This window comes from Pteropus medius, unplaced genomic scaffold, assembly GCF_902729225.1.
Source record: "Pteropus medius unplaced genomic scaffold, Ma_sr-lr_union100, whole genome shotgun sequence".
Lineage (NCBI taxonomy): Eukaryota > Metazoa > Chordata > Mammalia > Chiroptera > Pteropodidae > Pteropus > Pteropus medius.
This window is the reverse complement of record NW_024340849.1, coordinates 42,952,554-42,977,816: the sequence shown is the minus strand read 5'-3', so window position 1 is coordinate 42,977,816 and position 25,263 is coordinate 42,952,554. Positions and strand designations below refer to the sequence as shown.

Here is a 25,263-nt window from a genome sequence, read left to right as displayed (position 1 = left end):
GTAAAAGGGAGCTAAAAATGGAGGAGAAGAGAAAGATAAACTGGGAATGGATAACTGAGAAGCGGATTCTCAGAATGCAGTTGATTTGAGGGAGATGTCAGAGGCTGCAGTGAGGTAAATTCTGATCCGGAAATGCAATCAGGCAGATATGCATCTAAAACAGGAAAGACCTTGAGAATGTTTTGGCCCAGTGTTGGCCTGGAGTGAAGGAAGGAAGGACCAAAGGACCAAAGGATCAGAGATAAAGGAGGTGTTGGCTGATGGAAGTCACAGGGAGAGATGATGGCCTCTTAGAGCCTGGGCTCAGCTTGGTCAGGACTGCTGAAATAACCTGTATCTGTTCCATGCCTATGCAGTGTATAACCTGAGTCTTTTTCATATGACCTGACTATGTCTGTCTGTGTAAACAAGCCCCCCAAAACAGTGGAGAAACCCTGAAGAGGGTTCTGGAAACTAAGATTCCTCACTCTCTTTAGGTAGTCCTGATTGAAAATGCTACCCATTCCTACCAGGAAGACTTCTGTTTGCAAAGAGCCTTAAAATTCCTTTACTCTGTCTGTCTGCTAGCTAACATTTCTCCCATTTAATATCCATGTTCCTTTAAAGTAAACACAACCAGGTAAATGAGAACACCCTGATTACAATCAGAAATTGTATTCACGTAATCACTCACTTATTTATTCACGTAACAAACATTCAGTACTTTTAATATTGAGGTACTGCGTGAGACATTTATACTTTGGTTTCAATAAATTTGTTAAATGTTTTACTAAAATACGGTTTTCCAAGGTCAAGGAAAATAAATATATGTATACACACCTATATATGTATAATATGAATATTATATATACACATATATAAATACATATTTTTATATACATATATATATTTTAGAAGACAGCATGTCCTTGAATAATGTCATTTCACTCAATCGTCATTTCATTATATCATTGAAGAGGTGCTGTAGAAAATTAACTCTTGTTTATATCAATTAGCCTATGGTAAAATTAGTTTTGTTATGGGTTCTTTTGCTTAAAATTGCAGAACCTATTGACAACATCAAGGACTTACTATATGTAGATATCCTCTAGAATCTAAAAATGGCAAAAGCAGGCACTATAGAAAGGAAAAAAACTTAAAATTCAGAGGCTGGTGATATTAAAGTTGATCATTTTGTCCAGAATATTTTCTGTTCAGAAAAATCCACTTGGCATGAGAGCTTTTTTTCCCTTTTTTTGGTCTTAATTTCAGGTTACTATTTTGTCAGCATAGTTCAAATTATTAGCTTCGCTTTTATTTTATATCAGTAGAGGAATCCACCTCATGCACTTCATATGGCAGCGCACTATGCAGGAATGAGAAAAGCTACTTTAGAAGAAAGCCTAGGCAGACACATTAGGAGCTGCCTCTAACACTTTTTGGAAGCAGACTGGGTGTACGTCCTAAATAAATCTACCTTTACAGAGGATGCATATAGAATAGCAAAACCATCAACATTCCTATATATAAAACAGGAGGAAATGAGATCAAGACAGTAGCCCAAGGAATTTAGGTTAGCTGCAAGGAAGAACTTCTAACTATACAGTTATTAATTACTGAATAAATTAATTTGTGAATTTTGAGAGAAACTTTTGCAAGCATCTTTATTTTTTCTTAAGACAGTGAATACTTTATTCAAACCCATCAGAGAAATGGACAGGCTAGGTCTGTAACAAAGCATCGTGTTTTAAAGCATAGGCCAGTAATTGTATATGAGAGTATACACTGCTACATACAGATTAACTGATTAAATCACAACTTTTCAATGTTTAAAGTAGAATAAGCTTCTCTATAAAAGCAGCACCTTCGTGACATTTTAACTTTAGTATTCCTCCACTTCTTCCTCACCCTCTCCTTTAACAGAATCCACACCAACTTCCTCATATTCCTTCTCAAGGGTAGCCATGTCTTCATGGACCTCAGAAAACTCCCCTTCCTTCATGCCCTCACCCACATACCAGTGAACAAGGCACACTTGACATACATCAGCTCAAACTTGTGGTCCAGACGAGCCCAGGCCTCAGAAGTATTGCTAAGCACACACATAGCTCACTGTACTTTGGCTGGGTCTCCACCAGGCACGACAGTGGGAGACTGTTAATTGATGTCAACTTTGAAGCCAGTGGGGCACCAGTCCACAAACTAGTTGCTGCACTTGGTCTTAATGGTGGCAATGGCAGCAATGACATCATTGGGAACCACGTCCCCACGGTACTACAGGCAGCAAGCCGTGTATTTACCATGGTGAGGGTCACGTTGTACCATCTGGTTGGCTGGCTCAAAGCACACATTGGCGATCTGCTTCAGCAAGCTGTTCATGGTAGGCTTTCTCATCAAAGATGACAGGGGCATATGTGGCCAGAGGGAAGTGGATGCGGGAATAGGGCACTAGGTTGGTCGGGAATTGTGTCAGATAAACATTCATCAAATGTCAGGGAAGCAGTGATGGAGGATATAATTTGACCTGTCAATCTATTCAGGTTAGTATAAGTTGGAAGTTCAATGTCGAGATTTCTATAACAGATGTTATACATAGCTTCATTGTCAACCACGATGGCACAATCAGAGTGCTCCAGGGTAGTGTGAGCAGTGAGGACGGAGTTGTAGGGCTCAACTACAGTTTTGGAATCCTGGAAGACTGGGTAAATGGAGAACTCCAGCTTAGACTTCTTGCCATAATCAACAGAGAGACATTCCATCAGCAAGGAGGTGAATCCGGAACCAGTTCCCCCACCAAAGCTATGGAAAACCAAGAAGCCCTGAAGACCTATGCACTGGTCAGCCAGCTTCTAAATTTGATCCAAGACAAGGTCAAAGATTTCCTTGCAAAGGCATAGTGGCCGCGACCATAGTTACTGGCAACATCTTCCTTGCCTGCGATGAGCTGCTCGGGGTGGAAGAGCTGGTGGTAGGTGCCAGTGCGAACTTCGTTAATGACCATAGGTTCCAGGTCTACGAACATTCTCTTAGGCACATGCTTGCCAGCACCTGTCTCACTGAAGAAGGTGTTGAAGTCATCTCCCCGCTCCCAACGGTCTTGTCACTTGGCATCTGGCCATCAGGCTGGATGCTGTATTCTAGGCAGTAGAGCTCCCAGTAGGCATAGCTGATCTGAACAGCAGCCTGACCAACATGGATGGAGTTGCACTCACGCATGGTTGCTGCTTTGAGGCTGCTGAACAGATTGCTGAGAGGAAGAGCAGAGGTTGTTGCTTCTTACAGTGTGACTCTTAGGTGGTCAATATAAGAGAACTTGCTCCAGGCATCTTTTAAAACAATCTGAACTATATTTCTCTGAGAACTTTGTTAATTCTGCTGGAAAACTTGTGTGGAAAAGACAAAATACCTGTATGAGATTTTTCCAGCTCATGGAGTCTAAGACTTCAACATAAGACTGGTACTGTATTCTCATCATGTACAATGACCCAAATAATTCACTACTCCTGAAGTACATCACTTCTCTTCCTGACTCCTCATTTCTGTCATCTGAAATACCAGTTTCCTAAATTCAGTCTTGAACTCTGCAGTTCACCTCTTACTTCTTCAAGCTTTAGGGCTTACTCTTTCTTACTTGAATGATTGCAATGGACCAATTTGTCTTGCTGCCACAAGCCTCTTTCAGCAACAATTCCTTCTATAAACTTTTTACCAGGTTACTGAGAAATCATCTCTAAATCCATTTTGTCTACGCACATAGTCCCCAACAGCATTTAGAGTTTCACAATAAGACTCCATTATTCTTTGTGATCTCCTTTTTTTGCTGTTCGCTTACAAGGATTCTATGCTTTGATCAAATAGAACTACTCATTGTTCTTAGGACGTATTTTGCTCGCTTCAGCACTGTGCTAATCAGGATAGGCTAGATTATGCAGAAAGTGAAAAAAAAACAAATCAGAGAGGCTACTAACCACAAAAACTTATTTCTTGCTCATGCTACATGTTCATCTTGGGTCAGTAGGAAACAAAGCTCGCCATGGGCATGCAGCACCAGGGTGTGGATGCACCACATCAACAAAGGCTCCCCAAATTACCAAGAGCACAGGGTCTTTATGCTTCCACTTGCAAGTGGTCCAGGTCACCTGCATCCCCATTTTATGGGCAAAAGCTAGTGGCATGGCAACATCTATAAAGAGGGCAGAGAAGGCGATCTCACCATTTGCTCAGAACAAGAACACACAAAACACTATTTGTTAAGCAGCAATAATGACTACCAAATTCTAACTTCTGAGCAACAAATATTTGGCTCACTCGCTCTCCCACAAGCAAAATATATTTATGCCCCACCATCATCATCAAAGGGAGAAAACCCAAATACCCTATTCTGGTCCTATCTTAACCGTATCAACATCAGAGTTTGTGGTCTGTGGATGATGTGTGATAGTCTGTACAGCAGGGAATGATACACTGTAATACCTGCATCTGGTCCAGATGTGGCTCCTCTGCATCTGAAGACCTACAACTCAAAAAGACAAACTATCTTCCTCCCACACCCAATATAATGGCAAGACAAAGACAAAACATCTACAATGAACACTCCTACTCAAAAAGAAGATGAGAGATAACAGTAGTCAATGGTCGACAGCAATTCTGCAATCCTACTGGGTAAAATGTTCAGGCTCACTACCTGGGAGAGGACTGTTTGTTGATTAGGCTGCAATTCTCCTTCCTGGGAACAATTTCCTTGTTCATTGTTCTCCATGTGTCCCAGTTCCCTGCTCCACAAGAACCTTCCATTTCTTTTATCTTCCGTGACCATATCCAAAGCACACATCAGGGAAAGTGTGCTCATTGGAGCCCAAGAGACATTTTAGGACTGCTCTTATTACCATGTCTTGTAATTTAGGCTTGTGGATCTTTTGGCAGCATAGCTTTCTATTTGTTTGCTTTCCCACCCCCATGCCTCTCTGTTTCTCAGATACTCTCAGCTTATCAACTTATTAGCTGCTCTTTCTTCTGAATCATTTTATCTAATCAAAAGGATTTACTTACCTGTATCTTCATTCCCATTGTGAAACTCTGGAATGCTGTTGAGGACTTTATGCATAGACAAAATGGATTCAAAGATTATTTCTCAGGTTTGACAATGGGGTGAGGTGGCCATATCCTTGATTTAAATATTGCCACAAGGGGTAGATTCTATCATGTGTTCATCATTCAAAGGCTTTCTCAGTTTACCTTTTACAAATTGAGTTGCAATCAGTTGCTTTTTCCAATCTTGCACTTTTTTATTCCCTTTCACTTCTACTTGCAATCTAACCAATTCTTTTATGAGTTTATTTCAAACCGTGAATGAAACAACTTGTCGAAGGCTACCCATAGACACCAACACATGCTGTTAACATTGTGTTTTACAACTACTTCTGCTAGAGTTATGAGTTCATTAGTTACATTATCTACCTTCCAAGTTATTATAAACAAAAGTGATTCACCTCTGCCTCTGATAACAATTACCTTGCTGCCTGCTACCAAATCCTGAAACCATAGCCACATATTTTAGGGTATTTTATTGTTGTTGTTACATGAGTACCACATTTCTGGTACCAATTTATGTACTAGCTAGGACAGGCTAGGTTACACTGTGAATAAACAAGCTCAAAATCTCAAAAGTTTGTTTTTTGTTCACAGTATGTGTCCATCATGAACTGGCAGGAGGCTCTGCTCATTGTAATTACTCCAATACCCAGAAGAGAGGAAGTAGGTGCTGCTATAGTTACTGAATCCTAGAAAACGAATGTAGTGGATTGGGCACTATTTCCTGGAAGTGATACACTTCACTTTTGTTCAAATTTTATTGCTAAAGCTAACTACATGACCACAAATTTGAGAGGCAAAAAAGTGCAATACCATCATATGCCCAGAAAATGGAGCACTGGCTGTATTTGGTGAACAGCAGTAATAATACCTCAAGACCCCTGTTTATGCTGTCCCTATCCTATACCCCTGGGGTGAATCTCCTATTCATTCAAAAAAGACACTGTAGCATGTTGCTCAAGAGTGCAGGCTCTGGGGCAAGATTAGCTGGGTTCAAAATCATAGCTCTGTCACTTCTAGATGTGTTACTGTGGGAAAATCATTTAACTATTCAGTGCCTCAATTTCTTCATCAGTTATATAGGGATAATGATATTTCCCACCTCAAGAGCAATTGTGAAGATTTAATAAAATAATGTGTGTGAAACACCTAGAACAGTGCCTAGCATGTGTTAAGTGCTCCATAAATGGAGCTATTACCATCAAAAAAATATTTGGCCATCTACTATGTACTATGTGCTAAGCATTGGGATATATTAGTAGTCAGCATTCCTAGCAGAATAGAACTACAATCTAACGGGAGAGAAGAGTAGTAAAAAAGTATTCTTTTTAATCTTACTCTCAAACTTCTCTCTGTTAGCCATTATTCCTTCCTCTTAAGAACTCCTGAAGCACTGTGTTGAAACCTTTCTCAAGGCAGGTATAGCCTTCTCACAGACTTTTCTATTTTTTCTGTCCCCCATGTAGAAGGGGATTCAAACACTACCTAAAGTAATGTTTGCAAAGCACTTGGAGGAGATACTGAATGAACGCTAACACCATTACACAGTCCTTGTATGCCTAAGGTACCTTTAATAGGAGCTTCTCAGAGTAGCTTGAATCTGTAATTGCTGAGTTGAACTGTCATCATACATCTGCCCGACACCCTTTGTCTATGTCTGTACTTGCTCAGACTCTTTACCCTCTCTTTGCTTCTGAAACTGTGGTTCTCTGAATGGCTCCCTGTTCCTTTTCAACCTTACTTAGCATTGCCAGCCCACCAGCCCACCTGGAGACTCAGAGCTCAGTCTGTCAGGTACACATTAACATGTGTACCTATGCAGCCTATCTATGCAGCCATCCCTAGTATTGTCGTACACTCTGAAAATTAGCATATTTCCCTCAGTTCATCTGGGGAGTCTCTGTTTCCTCTAGTCCTGTTAGGTGAAGAGGAGTGGTTATAAGAAACCAGCATTAACTACTCTTGTTAGAATTGGAGAAGCATCCTCCTTGATGATCACATTAACCACTTATCACTCCTTCAAATTTATTTGTGAACTCAAATAAACCAATGAGGAGTAAATATGTTTGATCCTGATAACTAGTATCCTGATAACTAGTAATATTTTAATTTTCTTCCAAGCCTATTTTTCAAGATAAATAATTATAAGTAACAGTTTATCGAGTGTTTTCAGTATATCTCATTTGATCCACCCAATCGTCTCAGAGCAATTTAGAATTGAAATCAACCAACATTTTACAGATAAACCAAGGATTTTGCATGGTTTTGAATGTCAGGTAGAGCCAAGCTTGGGACTGGGCTTAAGCTCAAGCTTTCTGCTTTCCACTCCAACTTTCTTCCTCCCACTGCCTCATGGAACTCTGGGGACTTTTCCCTGAACAAGACTGTCTTTACCATCTGGACATCATTTCTGACTTACAGCTCAGGAACTTCTTTTAGTCTTTGGGCCACTTCTCTTTTGCAGAAAAAGCAGAGCTGAGAGCTCTAGGCATAGATCCAAGTTACCAACTGCATATGAAATTGCCATCACCTCGGTAGCATCATCCCTATGCCAGATTTCAAGAGAGGAGGACACTCTGCTGTGGGTACAGGCACCTGAGAAAATTGGGCTAACCTAAGAGCTCATGTCTGGAGAGCCTGAAATTAACCATTAACCCAGAACCATTTTCTCTTGTTGTTTCCTTTGTTCCCTTCCTCTCAGTGAAGAAAGGTTGTGTTGGAGTTTTAGAGTAAGAGAAACTGGGAGTTAAAATAGCTGGCCATGTTCATCGAGCCTAAAACTGTGCTGTTCTTCATTGAAAGGAACCACACAACAGGGTTGGCTGGTCTAATCAGCCAAAAAGAGCCACTGGTGTGCATCTCTTCCCAACTCTACACTTGGTTTTGTCACCCTAAGAGCTTAATATTAGCCATGACGGAAAGGTCTACACCAAGGAAATCAACAAACCCTGCAAATCAGTGATTTGTCCTCCCAAAGAGCCAGTTTTTAAACATTTATCTGTATGCCAGTGAGCATTATCTTCATGTAGCCTTTTTCTGGATATAAGATGGAAGAAAAATCTTAGAAGCAAAATTAGAAGGAAGCTTAGAGATTTATTCGAACCCTACGATATTACAAATGGGAAAGTGGAGGCCTAGAGAAGAGCAATGACTTGCTTAAACTATTCAGCAAGTTTTAGGTCTTCTCACTCTCAACCAATTCTTTCCAGAGAAATCAAAGTTTTCATGCTGCTACATTCCCTGAGGGAGACAAGTGAAATATAAGTCTCTGCCTCTACTGCATATGTGATTAAGTGCCACTGAGAGTGTTGAAAACAATTTTGTGCAATTATTTTTAAGTTTTAGAATAATATGATGTATGTTACTTCAGATTAAAAGTGCTGTAACTGTTTAGAAAATACAAAAGTTATTATGAAGTAGAAATAGCAAAGAATAGTTTTACGAAAGAGATAGGATACAACCTGGAATTTGAATAATTACTCAGAGGCAAAAGATGAGAGAGGAGGAATGTGTCTGGATATGAAGAAACCAAGCTGACTGATGCATGAGAAGGAGTTTTTAAAAAAAGGAAATATCCTTGGAAAGATAGTGAAGACTTTTATAAGCAAGAGCCTTAAGTATCCAGATAATTAAATTTGTTTCACCAATTAATGATAGGGCATCTTTGGTGAAAAAGAAGAGGAATAAAGTGATGTAATGTTTTAGAAAAATGGCCTGCCTGGTGTGGAGTGAAAAAGTCAATTTTAGGAAAGCTTTTCTCCCATTTAGACAGAAGTATGTTCTGTATTATTTACATGGAAATCTATGGCTGGATGGATTTTTTTTGACATCTCAGTAGTCTTTCTCTCTGTTGGGAGGCTTCCTTGGTGTTTTTGCTGTGTTTCTTGTGCTTATTTCCCTCTTTTTTGTTTGTTTGTTTGTTTTTGTTTCTCTTTTATTTGTCTTCTTTTGTTAGAGTTATCTAATTTTAGCCAAAAAAAAATCTGAAAGAATAATGATGACTAATACCCAGAAGCATTCCTGATATGCTAGTACATATAATAAGTCTAATGGCACCTATAAGACAGTAATTATTATTATCCTGAATTATACAATGATAAAATTAGGATACAGGAAATTGACTTGCCAAAGATCATAAAGCTGGAAGTGCCACAGAAAGGATTTGAATCCAGAACCCATACCATTAACCACTATGCTCTACTGCCTCTGGATGTGATAGAGACAAATTGGAAGAGAGTTTGAAATCAAGTAAATGACTCGAGAGAAAGTTACAGTGTCCAGGCATGAAATAGTAGAAGCATAGACTAGGATGATACCAGAGGAAGCTGGTACGCAGTTACACAGATAACAATACCAACAATCAAAATTCTACCACAAATAGGTCATACCGTTTGTCATTGTTATTTTCTCTTGTTCGTTGTGGTGATATTCTACACCACAATGAACACCAGACCAACACATATCTCTTTTCCATTCAGGCATAATGGAAAGATTTCCTTTTTTATTATTATAAAAATAATACTCAAATTTCAACGGCACTAAAGAGCATTTTAATAATATGTAAAAGTCTTCCTATTCTCTCTAATCTCTTTTCCTCTTCCTTGGAGGTAAGAATTTTAACCATTTCTTGTGTGTCCTTTCAAAAACGTTTTATGCATATATTATATGCATGATATATATTCATATATCTTTACTTTCTTTACACATTCTGTTCTATAATTTGCTCTTTTCACTTAAAATTATATCTTTAAACATTGTTTTATATAAGTGCACATAGATTAACTTTTAAAAAATTATTTTCAACAATTTAGAAGTATTCCATTGTGTGCATGTACAAATTTGTGTAACCACTTCCCTCTTCGAATGGGGGATATTCTTCATGCAAAGCAATAGAAGGCAAAAAGGCTTAGTTATAAGAAACAGAGGTATTTACAACATATCAAAATTGTCATTGGATTATAAATCTTGGACAATAGTACAAGAATGAGCTAAGAATTTTAAAATAATTCAATAAACATAAAGGCTTAGGACTTCAAAGCACTCAATCATTCGAAGAGAATGAAAATGAAGCAAAAAGCATGATACAAAGTACCAGTCATGAAAATCAAAAGGTATAATCATAAAGCCTGTCATTTCAATTCCTTGTAAGCAGGACTGGGTTTTAAAACTCTGCCACTCGGAGGTTGAATACAAACAATCTATCATTGGGAAAACGATCCAGGGACCATTGTAAAAATAAGTGGATTTTTTGTTGGTTTTTTGTTTTTTTTTAATTTGTAGTCATAATGATACTAGATCACAACTAGAAATTTCCACCTTATTTTCCTTTTTGAATATTTTGAAATTGACTGAACTGTTTAGAAGGAGGGTTAAGATCTTCTTTTTTATTCCTCTTTCACTGGCTGTCTTGAAAAAAAAAATTAGCTTAGGCAGAAGAAATCCTAGTATTATGGAGAGAGAGAAATGACCCTTGGAGGGGAAGGGGGAATTGTAGGTTTGTTTTATTTTGTTTTGTTTTCCTCAAATAAGGTAAATTCATTAAAAGCCTGTAGTAATCAACCCCCTGGACCTTCCCTGAATTTATTTGAGTAGTTGCCCATAGCAACCACCCACACTTCTAAGTAGCTGAGCTGAGAGCTGTGGAAAACAGCTTGGTGAGCTCCTGTATGACTTCCTGTGCCCTGGACATAAGTACATGAAATCTAAATGATAGTTTAAGTATATTATTGGTTTTGCATTCCTTTATTAAAAAAAAAATACCTCTACTTTTTAAATAACGTGATAAATACTGAAAATATAACAGTTGTCATTCGAATCTGCTGGCTGTCCTTGATACTATGACAGATGGAATAATTTCAGACACTGGAGGAACGCTGTGAAGAAACCCTAAGAGAAAGGACAGCCCACTAGGCCACCTTTCCCTCTTCTTCCCACTTCCATCATCACAATACCCACTTCTCCAAGGACCACCAGTGATAATTTGATCATAGTCTTACTGATGCAGAGGCAGCCCAAAATACCAGGAAAAATCAGACCTGAGTTCTGATCTGCAGTTTACCATTTTGCAACCTTAGACAAGTTACTTAACTTCTCTGAACATGTTTTTTTTTTTTCATTTTTAAATTGCTCTAATTATCTATAATTAAATAAGTATTGTAAGAATTAAATGAGCCAACAAAAGTTTGCAGTAATCTGGAATGTTTTATTCAGTAAGCATGTATTCAGTGTTTCCAATATGCAAGATACAAGTTTTACTTTAAAATAAACAAAGAAACAAACAAACAAACCTAGAGGATAAAAGGCAACTGGAAACCTCTAGACACAGATTTTTTTATGAGAAAGAGTACTCAACCACTCATAATGTGTCCATTAGGGAGACCCCAGCCAGAACCTGAAAAATTCTCATTCACAGAACTGGAATCCTATTCTCTTCCCCAAGTCAGCCCCCCAGGACTGGCCCTGGACTATCTTTTTCTTCTATTATGTAGCTGCCCTTGGCCTTTGATCTCGGTAGACTCATCTCTGGTCTCTGTCCCCAAAAGGAAGATACTTCCCTGGCTGAGCTGAAAGGCTCTTTTGCTATAGCAGAGCCATCTGCTTCTACCAAGCCCTCCCCATTTGAACTCACATGGCTGAGGACCTGTGTGGCTTCCCTACAAGTCCTAGCTCTGCTCTTTATCCATTCCTCAGTGATTCATCTTCTCCATCAGGAGACTTCACTGGCAAGTTACTGAGTTCAGTCTGTGATTTGGTGAAGCTAAGTATTGTACTTATTGTTCTAAATGAGTACCTATGCCTGTATTTCTAAGAAATCAATGATTGGGGAGCACGGGTTACAGTGAACCAAATCCTTTTGCTCAAGATGTACTGATTCCTTGACTCACTTGACCAGTTTGGTGAAGCAGACCCCTCTAATAGTGTACAGGATGACCTACAAGTAAAAAATTCTAAGAATATCCTGTTTCAATGCTCACTACCCTTTAATGGTAGAAAGATTTCTTTCTTCTCCTATTGTTCATATTCTTCATCCTTTGATTTATATTTAGCATTTATTTTCTGTCTCTGAGTACAATAGCTCATGAAATAGTGGTGAGAGTTCTGGTCAAGATAGCAGAGTATGTTAACACCATGCTCAGCTCCTTCCAAGACCACATCAAAATTACAGCTAAATTATAGCACAATCAACTTTGAGAACTATCTGAAGACTAGCTGAACAAAAGTTCTATCACTAAAAATATGAAGAAGGAGCCACATTGAGACTGGAAGAAGGGACAGAGACATGAAATAGGCTGGCCCCACACCCATGTGTGGCAGTTGAGTATTGGGGGGTATATATCAGCTATAGAGGTGCTCCCTGAGGAGTGAGGGTTCCCAGCCACACACTGGGCTTCCCAGCCTAGAGCACCAGTGCCAGGAAGGGGATTCCCCACAACAGCTGGCTGTGACAATCAGCAAGGATTCTGTTCTTCTGGGTGAGATGGAAACCCAGGCATTTTCTTAAAATCCTTTTGCATAGACTTGCTCATTCACAGGCACTCATCCTGGGCTCCAGTGGAAGTACAGAGCCTCAGGGGTCGCCAGGGACATACAGGAAGAAACCGAGTTGTGTGGCTTCAGGGCAAAGGCTGGAGGGACAGCCGCCATTGTCCATGTGTTGAGCCCTCCTCCCACACAGCTGGTGGGTGTATGCCATCTTTCCTATGTTAAGCCATCCCCCGACACAGCCAAATCTGAATCTGCATTAGCTTGGTGAACACCACTCGCCTCACCCCAATGACTCCCTGAGACCCTATCCCACCCAACTAGCACATCGCCAGAGGCTCTTTCAGAGGTGGGTGGCTAGTCTTGGCATGCACTGCAATCTTAAAAACTCTCAAAGGTCCGCAGGCCCCAGGTAAGCAGCAGCTGGCCTCAGTGTACTGTGTCCCTCTTAGTGAGTGGTCCCAGGCTCAGTACTGGTGCCAAATCTGAATCTGCATTAACCAGGTGAACACCACTCAACCCGCCCTGGTGACTCCCCGAGACCCCGCCTTACCCAATGTATATCCCACCTGAGGGTGTTTTAGCACCTGAGGCTTACAAACAGCTGGCAGGTGGTGGCAGGCTTCAGGGTCCCCTGTGTCTTTGGCTAAGTGAATCTAGGCCCAGATTGGTAGCAGCTGGCCTTAGTTTGCAGTGTAGCCTCTCCCACATGCCTCCAGACCCAGCATGGTCAGCTACCAACCATGGCTTGCTTGGTAACTTCTACCAGGTACCCCCTGACTGGTCACAGGCAGCAGCTGACCTTGGCTTACACAGGAGCCCCTCCCAAGAGGCCCCAGAATCAACATGCCCTGTGGCCAGCTTCGGACCACAACAAAGCACTATCCCATTAGCTCCACAAGTGACATATTCAAAGGGTGATCTCAGTGGGCACCAGAGCCTTCTGCGGGTGAATTATACTCCACAGGGTTCTCCCCCACACAGCAGCTCATACACTGTGGTTGTAGCCAATCCTCACAACCAGTCAGCCTAAGAGTCAGTCCTACCTGCTGATGTGCCAACAGCAATCAAGGCTCAACTACAACCGGAGGGCACACACAGCCCACACAAGGGACACTTCTGGAAGACCTGGCTCAGTTGATCAGGGAGACTGTACCAATGAAACCCATGGGATACCTACTACATAAGACCACCCTGTCAAGACTGGGAGATGTAACAGACCTATCTATAACATAAAAACAAAAACAGAGAGGCAGCCAAAATGAGGAAACAAGAAAACATGTCCCAAATGGAAGACCAGGAGATTCAAGAAAAAAAAAAATAAACAAAATGGAGGCAAGCAATCTACCAGATACAGAGTTCAAAACACTTGTTATAAGGATGCTCAAGGGACTTTAACAAACAGATAGTAAGCATAAAAAAAGACATAGAAATCATTTTTTAAAACCATCAGAAGTGAAAAATATAATAACTGAAAAATGAAGAATGCTCCTGGAAGGAACCAACAGTAGATTAGATGGAGCAGAGGATTAAATCAGCAATTTAGAAGATAAGGTAATTAAAAACACCTAACTGGAACAGCAAAAAGAAAAAAGAATCAAAAAAAATAAAGCTAGTTTAAGGGACCTCTGGGACAACATCAAGCATAACAACATTTGCATCATACAGGTACCAGAAGGAAAAGAGATCAAGTCATTGAGAATCTATTTGAAGAAATAGTGACTGAAAACTTCCCTAACCTGGCAAAGGAAATAGACATACAAGCTCAGGAAGTCCAGAGAGTCCCAAACAAGATGAACTCAACAAGGCCCACATGAAGACATATCATAATTAAAATGCCAAAGGTTAAAGACAAAGAGAGAATCTTAAAAGCAGCAAAAGAATGGCAGTTAGTTACCTACAAGGGAGTTCCCATAAGACTGTCAGCTGATTTCTCAACAGAAACTTTGTAAGCCAGAAGGGATTGGCACCAAATAGTCAAAGTGATGAAAAGCAAATATCTACAACCAAGACTCTGCTTAGCAAGTCTATCATTTAAAATTAAAGGACAGATAAAGAGCTTCCCGGATAAGAAAAAGCTAAAGGAGTTCGTCACCACCAAATCAATATTAAAGAAATGTTAAAGGAACTTCTTTAAGAAGAAGGAAAAAAGAACAAAATTATAAATAATAAAATGAGAATAACTACATAAATATGAATAATCAATTTAAATGTAAATGGATTGAATGCTCCAATCAAAAGACATAGGGTAGCTAAATGGATAAGAAAAAAGACCCATATATATTCTGTCTACAAGAGACTCACTTCAGATTGAAAGGCACACAGACTGCAAGTAAAATGATGGATAAAGATATTTCATGCAAATGGAAATTTTAAAAGAGCTGTGATAGCAACATTTATATCAGAGAAAACAGGCTTTAAACCAGAGGCTATAATAAGAAACAAAAAAGGGCATTACATAATGATAAAGAGATCAATCCAACAAGAGAATATAACCTTAGTAAACATTTATGCACCCAACATAGGAGCACCTAAATGTGTAAAGAAAATATTGACGAACATAAAGGGAGAAATTGACTGTAATACAGTCTCAGTAGGGGAATTTAGCACCCTAATGACATCAGTAGATTGATCTTCCAGACAGAAAATCAACAAGGAAGCAGTGGCCTTAAATGACATATTAGACCAGATAGATTTAATTGATATTTTTAGAGCATTATACCCCAAAGCAGCAGAATATACATTCTTCTCAAGTGCACATAGAACATTCTCCAGGCTAGACCACATGTTAAGCCACAAAACAAGTCCCAATAAATTTAAAAAGATTGAAATCATATCAAGCGTCTTTTACAACCACAGTGATATGAAATTAGAAATCAATTACAAGAAAAAACTGAAAAATACACAAACATAAATCACATACAACTAAACAATGAATGAGTTAACAATGAGATCAAGGAAGAAATCAAAAGATACCTTGAGAAGATGAAAATGAAAACATGAGAATTCAAAATCTATGTGATACAGTGAAAGCAGTCCTAAGGGAAAAATTCATAGCAATACAGGCCTACCTCAAGAAACAAGAAAAATCTCAAATAAATGATCTAACCTTACACCTAAAGAAACTAGAAAGAACAGCAAACAAAACCCAAAGTGAATAAAGGAAGAAAATAATAAAAATCAGAGAGAAAATAAATGAAATAGAATTTAAAAAAATACGAAAAATCAATGAAACCAAGAGCTGGTTCCTTGAAAACATAAACAAAATTGATGAACTTTTAACCAGACTCATCAAGAAAAAAAAAGAGAGGACTCAAATAAATAAAATCAAATATGAAAGAGAAATGACAAATGACACCAGAGAAATAGAAAGGATTATAAGAAAATACTACAAACAATTATATGCCAACAAATTGGACAATTTTGTAAGAAAGAGATAAATTTCTAGAAATATACAATCTTCCTAGACTTCCTAGAATCAAGAAGAAACAGAAAATCTGAACAGATCAATTAGTACTAATGAAATTAAGTCAGTAATCAAAAAACTCTCAACAAACAAAAGTCCTGAAACGGATGCCTTCACAGGTGAATTTTACCAAACATCCAATTAACACCTATCCTTCTTAAACTATTCTAAAAGTTTAAGAAGATGGAAGGCTCTCAAGCTTATTACGAGTACACCATTGCCCCAATTCCAAAACCAAAGATATTACAAATAAAGAAAATTATAGATCGATATCCCTGATACGCATGGATGCAAAAATCCTCAACAAAATATTAGCAAGAAGAATTCACCAATACATTAAAAATATCATACACCACGATTGAGTAGGATTTATTCCTGAGATGCAAGTTTGGTTTAATATCTGCAAATCAATTAATGTAATACACCACATTAACAAATTGAAAGATAAGAATCATATGATCATATCAATAGATGCAGAAAAGAGTTTAACAAAATCCAGCATTCATTTATGATAAAAACTCTCAGTGAAGTGGGAATAGAGGGAACATACTTCAACATAATAAAGGTCATATATGACAAACCCACAGCTAACATTATACTCAACAGAGAAAAGCTAGAAACATTTTTCTTAAGATCAGGAAGGAGATGAGAAAGTCCACTTTTACCACTTTTATATAACACAGTATTAGAAGTCCTAGCCACAGCAGTCAGACAAGAAAAGGAATAAAAGCATCTAAATTGGAAAGGAAGAAGTAAAACTGTTATTATTTGCAGATGGTGTGATAGTATACATAAAGAATCCTAAAGATTTCACACATAAAAAAAATCATTAGAACTAATAAATGAATTCAGTAAAGTAGCAGGATACAAAATTGATATTCAGAAATTTGTTGCATTTTTGTACACAAATAAACTATCAAATAATACTAAATGTCAATTGTAATTGAAAAAATAAAAATTAATTTAAAAAATAGTGGCAATGTACCATACAAAGTAGAAACTACTGGGTAAAGCATTCTGTGCATTTCGTAAGTATTAAAAATGAATTACAGTGATTATTTTTACCAACCAAGCACCCGCTGCTGGAATTTGCTTGGACTGCATGATGAAGACCCAGTAGCTCTCATCTCCTGCATGACTACAGCTCTTAGCCTACAGCTGAGTGTTTGTGACTCACATGTCTACAGCACATTCAAGAACAAGCTCAGGTCACACATTTCAGCTTCCTCCCAGGATCTCTTGGATGAGCCATCACTCAGTGCATGTTCCCTGAATTCCAGGTTCCCCAAGAGAACACACTTGTTGAATCCTTCCAGTGGAGTGATATGACTATTAGAAACACTTTTCATATGCAGTTCTTATGAGACTATTTCATTTTTATGTAGTTTTTACAGTTGTAAAGTCTGTCATTGATATCTCATTTGATCATTACACAGCCCCCTTCTATTTAGGAGAATCCATTCCACCAATTACAAGTCCAACGCAGAACTGCAGCTTAGCTTAGGTTGCCTTATACTGCAGCCAGAATGTTCTTCGAAATACTAAATGCCAATAAGAAATGGGTAAAAGACATAATTATTAAGAAAACACAGGAAGCTTTTTTTTTTTTCCTAAGTTTTCACTATAGAAAATCTATTAGGATAACTGTGAGTCCAAGTGTTCTGCTTATCTTAATCTCAAGTTAATTTCTCTCTATATTTACACTACGACTTAGATGCAAAGAAATGGCAACCTCAGGGATAATGTTGCCTGAGGTTGCTGGGGAAACCTGACTGCTAACTGGCAATAACACAGTGGGAAGTATTGATCTTTATCTCCTTACTCATGAGACGACATCTCTCTATGATTGACCAAGTCCTATAGCTCTGCATATTCCACTTAGTCGTCCTCTTAGCATTGCCACATGCCTAAAGAGATCATACAATGAATGGGTAATAAATTTTCTTGTGGATTTTGCTTGGTATGTACAAGGAAAACATTTGTGTTTTATTTATATAATTTGCACTCAATAAACCTTGCACAACCCTGAGAAAACAGGTAAGGATAATGGAGAGAAAAAAATTTCAATGAATACTTAGCTTAGCCACCAGTAAGAAAAAACCCTTATCTGTTTCAAGGAATTTAGGGACTTCTTCTTGGCTTGTCATGACATCTTACACCACCGTTGCTTAGGATACTCAGTAAGTGACCCCGTAATCCCCCTGATCCTGGCCAGTTACATATATCCACCAACTATTAAGGTCATACGAATTTAGAAATGAGTTGTGGCCAACTCACAAGGGAAATTGGCTGAAATTATTTTCTCTCTTAACTATAAGTAAGTTTTCATTGGATCATTCTGCAACCTCTAAGATATTCATTCTTCCTTATGATACTGATTCCATCACATGAGAATGAATGCACAAGGCCTCACAAGGAGATAGCAGCTTTGCAGAAGTCAGTCTTGGTGAGAGAGAAAACTATCGATGTACTTACTTTCCATCATATGTTATCAAATTAGCCAGATCCTGTGTGCTGAGAATTGGCAGAGCTTTCTCTGCTGCTGGATACCTTGGATAGTAGCTCACAGCCACACAGCTACCTCAATAATTAGGTGAAGTGTCTGCCAACCTTTGCAATCTGCCCTCTAGGAAGCAGCAGGCCAAACCATGCCTTTGTGGCCATGTGTGATCCCATGTGGATGATTCAACCCCATTGTTCTATGTCAGCCTTTCTTGCCCCACATAAAATCCCCAAGTGTGAAAAGCTCTCTTTACACATAGAGGAACCTTCTACGTTCAGCATAACGTAAGTGCCAAATGAGAACATCCTGGGTTGGCTATTCATGGGCCCCTCCTAAGGCATCACTCCCCATTGCCACAGTCATGTTCAACAAGTTGTTGGTTTAGGAGCAATATTTTTAAATGGAGTGTTCTAAATTCAGAAAAAAATTAATTGGTGCTGATCATTGAAATGAGCTTCCAATATATATCACAATAATGCATGTTGTCAACTACACAGAGTGTCCTATTTATATATTATGTCCTAGCTGACAAGTTTCCTGCCGTTGCTGGTTCCTGAGCTGTCACCTTCCATGATGTCATGGTTAGAGAAGAATCAAAGAAGGAAGCACAGCCAGCTAGGGGAGTGTGAGGGCAAGCAGTACTCACGGACCACCTGGGATCTAGCCAGGTTTGCCTTATCCTTCAGAGAAAGGAGGAGAGGTGTGTATAGTTAGAAATGGAAGGTTTAAATGCATACGGCATCTTTCTTTGTTCACTTATTCATCTATTCAACAAATATTTCATACTTGCTGTATATCATACACTATTCTAGGTACTGGGGATACCACAGTGAATAAAACTGATAGTAACCCTTGCCCTCTTGAAGCTTGCATTCTGAATGAGTAGACAAAGATAAGCAAGATAGACGAGTATGGAGTAGGTCAGATGGGAATAAGTGCTGGGAAGGAAATTTTGGCAGGGGGAGGTGCCGTTCAGATAGAGCAACCTGGAAGGCCACATCAAGAAGATGACATTTGGGTAAAGAACTGAAGGAGGTAAGGAAGTGAGACCTGCAGCTGTTTGTGGTAAGAGGATTCAGGTAGAGAGTAGTAAGTGCAGGTCCCTAAGGTGCATCTGCTGTGTCTGAGGCACAGCACAGGGGCCCTGTGGCGGGAGCAGGGTGGGCAAGGGGAGAGCAGTAGAGGAAGGTCCCTGAGGGAATGGAGCCAGATCAACCATAGGCCTGGATACCATGTGAGCGCTTTTGATTTTACTGAGTGAGATGGGGAGATGTTAGAAGGCTTTGAGTGAAGGAGTGGCATTTTAAGGGAATTACTCTGGCTGCTTTTTGAGAAGAAACTAAAGGGGAGCAAGGAGAAAGCCATGGCAGTGTTCCAGAGGCGCAGCAATGAGGACCTGGATGAGTGGCAGCACTGGGAGCAGTAACTGGAGACAATGCTCAGATGCTATTGCATCTGTTCTGAAGAGAGAGCCGGTGGGGTATGCGAATAGGTCAGATGTGAGCTATCAAAGGAAGAGTGAAGGGTTTGGGGGGAGATTTTGAGAGGAGCAGATTTGAGAGGAAAGGACAGAAGGTCATTTCTGGCTATTTAAGTGTAAAAAAACAATCAGAAATCCAAACAGAAGTTTACTGAACATCCTTGTTAAAGGCCTCTGCCACTTTGCTCTAACTTGGGCAAGGGGAGAGGATGAATATAACAGTTGCCTCCTGTCAAAAGATCTGAATGTCCAGGTTAACTTCTTTTATATTATAAGAATTTAAAAGATTTATTTGATTGGGCCAAGGATTGGCTAAAAAGAATTATTTTATGTATGTATGTATGTATGTATGTATGTATGTATTTAGGTCACAAGCCCTTCTGAGAAGTTGATGAAAGCTATGAATGTTCTCTCTCCAAACAGTACACATGTGCACATTCTATCTTGCATGCAGTGCCAGGAAATACACTGACCACTCTGCCACACACCTGCCCAAACCCCCATGCAGCATGTAGAGGCAAAGACGTTTCTACTGTTAGAGAAGGAGGGGGCAGTCCCCAGGAACATTTTCATGGGGTTTCATCTGTGCTGTTGTTTATTTCCCAAAATTGCCCTTTTAGGAAAAATATAGCACCTTTAAAAATATGAACTGATAATTATTTAAGAAAAAATTAAAATGATAAATGTTTTTTCACAAAATTGGTCCTCATGCAAAATCAAGCCTACACATCACTGCTTCTTACCATCTTCCCAAGCTTGGTCACCACCCCAAGGTTGAGCTCCTTTATGAGAATGCCACTAAGTCACCACTCCTGAGAGAACCTATTTGGAGCAGCTAAAAATTAGAAATATTAAGCCAAATCCTCTTCTTCTTGGTCTAGGCCCCAAAACACATAGACACACAGAACCATTATCAAAATATTCAAAAATCTACCCATTTTTATCATAATTCACTTGGCCATAGGTGTGAGACTGCAGACCAGCAGGGACCAGAGAAATTATGAATGGGTAGAGTCGAGTCTGTGTTGTCTGGTGTATCAATGGACCTGACTCAGCCAGGGCACCATGCTGTTCCCATTATCACACTGTCTGTCTTCGCCCACTTCCTCAGAAATGGAACCTGAGGTAGAGCTTCTATGTTCTTCCTCAGAGGAGAGGAAGAATGACAGGGAGAGTATGTAGGGCTGGGAAGAAAGCAAAGCAACTATGGGGGGACAGTACCAGGCTGACCAGAGCCTAGTAGGAAAACATAGCTGGTCATTTGGTTACACAGGATATCTCTGGACCCACTGCATTCCAGAATAGTCCATCAGAGAGAGAAGGACAAGCAGTTTATCTGCTATTCTTTTCCAGTTTCCTGTCTCTCATGGGTCAAAACTTGCCCCACAGGTTATTAATTGGGCCGCACTTCCAAGTTCTAATATTTAGCCCCTCTAGTCACCCAGGAAAGAAGCCTGAGCCTCCATAGGCCCAGTAGCTAACTAGGGGTACAGGAGCAGGTGAGGCCAAGGGATCAGGCAGGACCAAAAGAACCTGGAGTTGCATAAGCTGAATCCTGTACATTATCCTAGCAGTTCAGCCAACTCAGGCTCAATCTGGGCTGACACCAGTATCCAGGGAATCTAGTCTGCATGGTGAAGGATGGCAAGAGCAGCTACATGTGGTGGTGACACACACTGTCTCGTCAATGGAATCACCTGGTTCCTTCTGGTCTGCAGTGGACACTGAGCCAACGAGTGAAGTGCAGAGGTCTCGATCTCCAGCATGGAAGGGGTTGAGCTGAGGAAAGTGAGAGGTCAGGGTTTCTGTCAGAAAGATCAGCATGACACCAAGGCAAAATGTCCCTTCATAATGCCTTAAGTACCCACAGCTTGGCTTAGGGAAGAAGGCTGCTGCTCTGCAGATCTATGAGCTTTCAGGGCCAGCCAGTCATGCATCTGAGGCATGGGGTCCTGGGATAATACTACCAGGTCAGATGTGGATTGGGTTAGGGTTCCAGCCAGCTAGGGGTGGAGGGTATTCCATGTGGAGGGGGGAACAGAGGGGTTGACATATCACTTTGCCATTAAAAATGACAGATTGCCTATTTGCCTATTTTAATTGTGCTTTCTTTCAGTTGCTCACCCTGAGCAACAGGCTTTAAAATGTTGAGATTTTTATACTTTCTAGAAAAATACGTTTAAATTTACATAAACTACCTGGCTATCTATGTATATTAAATAATGATTATATTGACACCTTAGTAAATACACTATTTTATCTGAATAAGTTATCTATCAATCTTTCTTCCTCAACACACACACACATACTCACAAATATACACACACGATCACCTTGCTTCAATAAATGCTATTATGTAACACAGACTAAACTTTGACAGCACTGGATTCAAGCCAGCTTTATAAATCCATAGCCCATTGATTTTATGAGCTACTTTGAGTTTTCTGACCCTACTGTAGAAGTAAATGTGTACAAAATTTGTGAGAAAAAAATGCTGTTTTTCACAGCTTTCCCATCTACACTAATTTCTGGTGAGTACTGCCATGGTATATTAAGCCAATTTTGATTAGTAATTATCATAATGCCTTACAAAGTTACTAGAAGATAAGGTGCTTGTATATTATTAAGTATATTACAATGCCTGTACCTACTTTTCCAAAGGATCGTTTTTCATATCCTGAGGAGCTGCCACATATTCCCCACCTGTTCTCCAGAAACATCATCACAGTTGACAGATCTTTATTGCCGCAGCCCAAAAGCCATGCACATGGCATGCCATCGAGGTGAACCTACACTAACTGATTTTGTCATTTCTAAGAGGCAGAAACCACATTTGCGGGGGCCTGGTTGGTTCTTTTGTTTTAATGAAGAAGTCGCCTCCATGTTTGTCTGTACATGTCTGCAAAATGACATTGATTTATCTCATGCTGAAAGCAAGTTCAGAGGCCTCCTTGTGAAGCACATAAATCTACCAACCCCCTTGTGACAGATGCTGAAGCCCTGCCAAATACCCTCACAATGACTCCTTCAGAGGAAGCCTTCCTACTTCCCAATACCAAAATCTTAGTGTCCAATTCCCTAAGGGCCACGAGTTCTTCCTTTCTCCCAAAACCCTACCATGGACACATAGTATTTAAAAGAAATGTAAGCAAATACTCTCCATTTAGTTAAATCTAGTGGCTGTTTCTTGTTTTTCTTGAATGAACTAGATAATGGATATCACAACTTAATCTAACTTCCTCATTGTAGAAATTAAAGGAACAAAGGTCAGGGAGACTTTGAACCTGCCCGTACAAAGTGGGCCCTTCACTGGCATCTCCTTGTTTTACAACTAAAGAGGAAGGAAGCCCATTCTAAATCTTCTTGGAAACTTAGAATTTTAGAATTTTCCACTTATTCTGACATATAATCTGAGGCCAATAGGCATTTCCCCAAAACTAAAAATCAGCCATACTTGGTTGATATATGAAAGCCAAGAAGAACATAAAATTTGCTGACACTTGGGCTAAAAGAATTTCCTTTGACTCAAATAATTTTTGTATTAGACTTAGTGCTTGTGAAAGTTTCCAAAATATAACTTCTGACAATTAAACATATTGTTGATGGTTCCCTTATGGTGCCTAAATTCTATTTCCTTTTTATTGCTTTTTTATTCTTTCAAATCTATTTTTTTTCATATGACACTGTCTTCTCTTTTGTATTTCTCATTAACTCTTTGATCTTTATCACTATTAAGATCACTCATGTCCAAGTGCTTTGCCAAGAGACATTTCTGAGTTCTCATCTTTTTCGATATATCTGTAATGTTTTATACTGTTGACACCTATCTTTCTGAATTTCTTCTATTGGCTTAAGTGATAACCCTCTCTCTCTGTTCCCCTAAACATCAGACCATTCTTTCTTGGTATCTTTAGGGGTCCCCTTCCTGTATCATCCTTTTAAATACTGAAACACTTATGCCCTTACCTTCATCTTTGTCTATTTTCATTCAAAGCTGTCTCTTTAGACAATCTCATCCACACTTGCAGATTCATCTGTTATGTTTGGTTTTTAACTCTCAAATCTGCGTCTTTAGCCCAGGTTTTTCATCTGAGCTCTGTATCTTCCAAAAGTGTCCAACTATCTCTGAATGAGTCACCAGCAACTCAGTATTGAAAGTTGTCAAAACTGGGCTTGTCACTCTCAAAGCCCCGCTACCTGTTGTCCCCTTGTCTCTGTTTCTCACCTCGGTGAATGACATCTCCATCCAAACCCTACCTAAGTTGGACACATGGGTTCATCTTTGTTACCCCACTTGCCCTCAGCCTCTATTTCAGTAGGTTATTAAAGTCTGTTAATTATGTCTCCTAAACATTTCTCTAATAAATTCTCTTCTTCATCAGATTCTTCTTAAAGGCCCTTGCTACAGAATTTATCTCACTGTGTTGTGACTGTTTGTCTACATGTTACTCTCCCTACTAGACTAGGAGCTCAGGCTAGATTGAGAAGTAGGACTTCCGTAATCTGTTTCCTCAATCACTAGCACTGTAAGTGTTGGCACATAGTAGGTACTAAATTAATTGGGTGAATGAGTGAAACAATAAATCTATACTATTAAAAGAATTTTTGAAAATGGAAAAATTAGCTGTAATATCACCACATTACAGGGATGGTTTTGTTTTCAGCAGGTCTTTTCAAAACTTTTGTCCACAGGCACACACTTTTATCTAGGTAGTTATAATAATAATGGACATATAATTTTGTGTTCTCTTTTTTTTCACTTAAGCATTGATTCGTAACTATTTCTCATATTGTTTGTATGGGCTGTATAGTTATCCTATGTAATGGCTACATTTGTGGTGAAAGTAGTTCTAGAATGATAGTGATGGGATTGCCAAGCCAACCATGTAAGGACTACATCTGAAACACACAGCTGAGTGCCAGAGGAGCCTGCCAAAGCAACATGACTTTGAAAAACTACTTAATTCAAAGCCCACATTTTCTCATTTGCCCAATATACCTAATCATCGTAATTTGTAATCTTCAGACAATGGGTGTTGTACAAGTAGAAATTATTTTTAGTATCTTATAGGTTTGAAGTATGTTTTTAGGATAGAAATAACTCACTTTCCTTTGTCTCACCCTTTGAAGGCAGAGCAGGTTAATGATAACCTATCTTTCCAGAGCAGCAAGGCTTGAAAGGATTAAGTGGGGAAGGCCAGGCAGAAACATTTAACTTCCTTTGTTGTTTTGAAGTCACCTATTTTCATCTTTTAAAAGTTT

At 39.3% G+C, this 25,263-nt stretch overlaps 1 protein-coding gene and 1 pseudogene across 15 annotated transcripts in view; one reads left to right on the top strand and one right to left on the bottom strand.

Moving 5' to 3' along the window:
• Positions 1 to 25,263, top strand: part of DLGAP1 (DLG associated protein 1) — a 790,600-nt gene that overhangs the window by 556,221 nt on the left and 209,116 nt on the right. The window lies entirely within an intron of this gene.
• On the bottom strand, positions 1,183 to 3,551 carry LOC120588195 (tubulin alpha-1A chain-like; annotated as a pseudogene).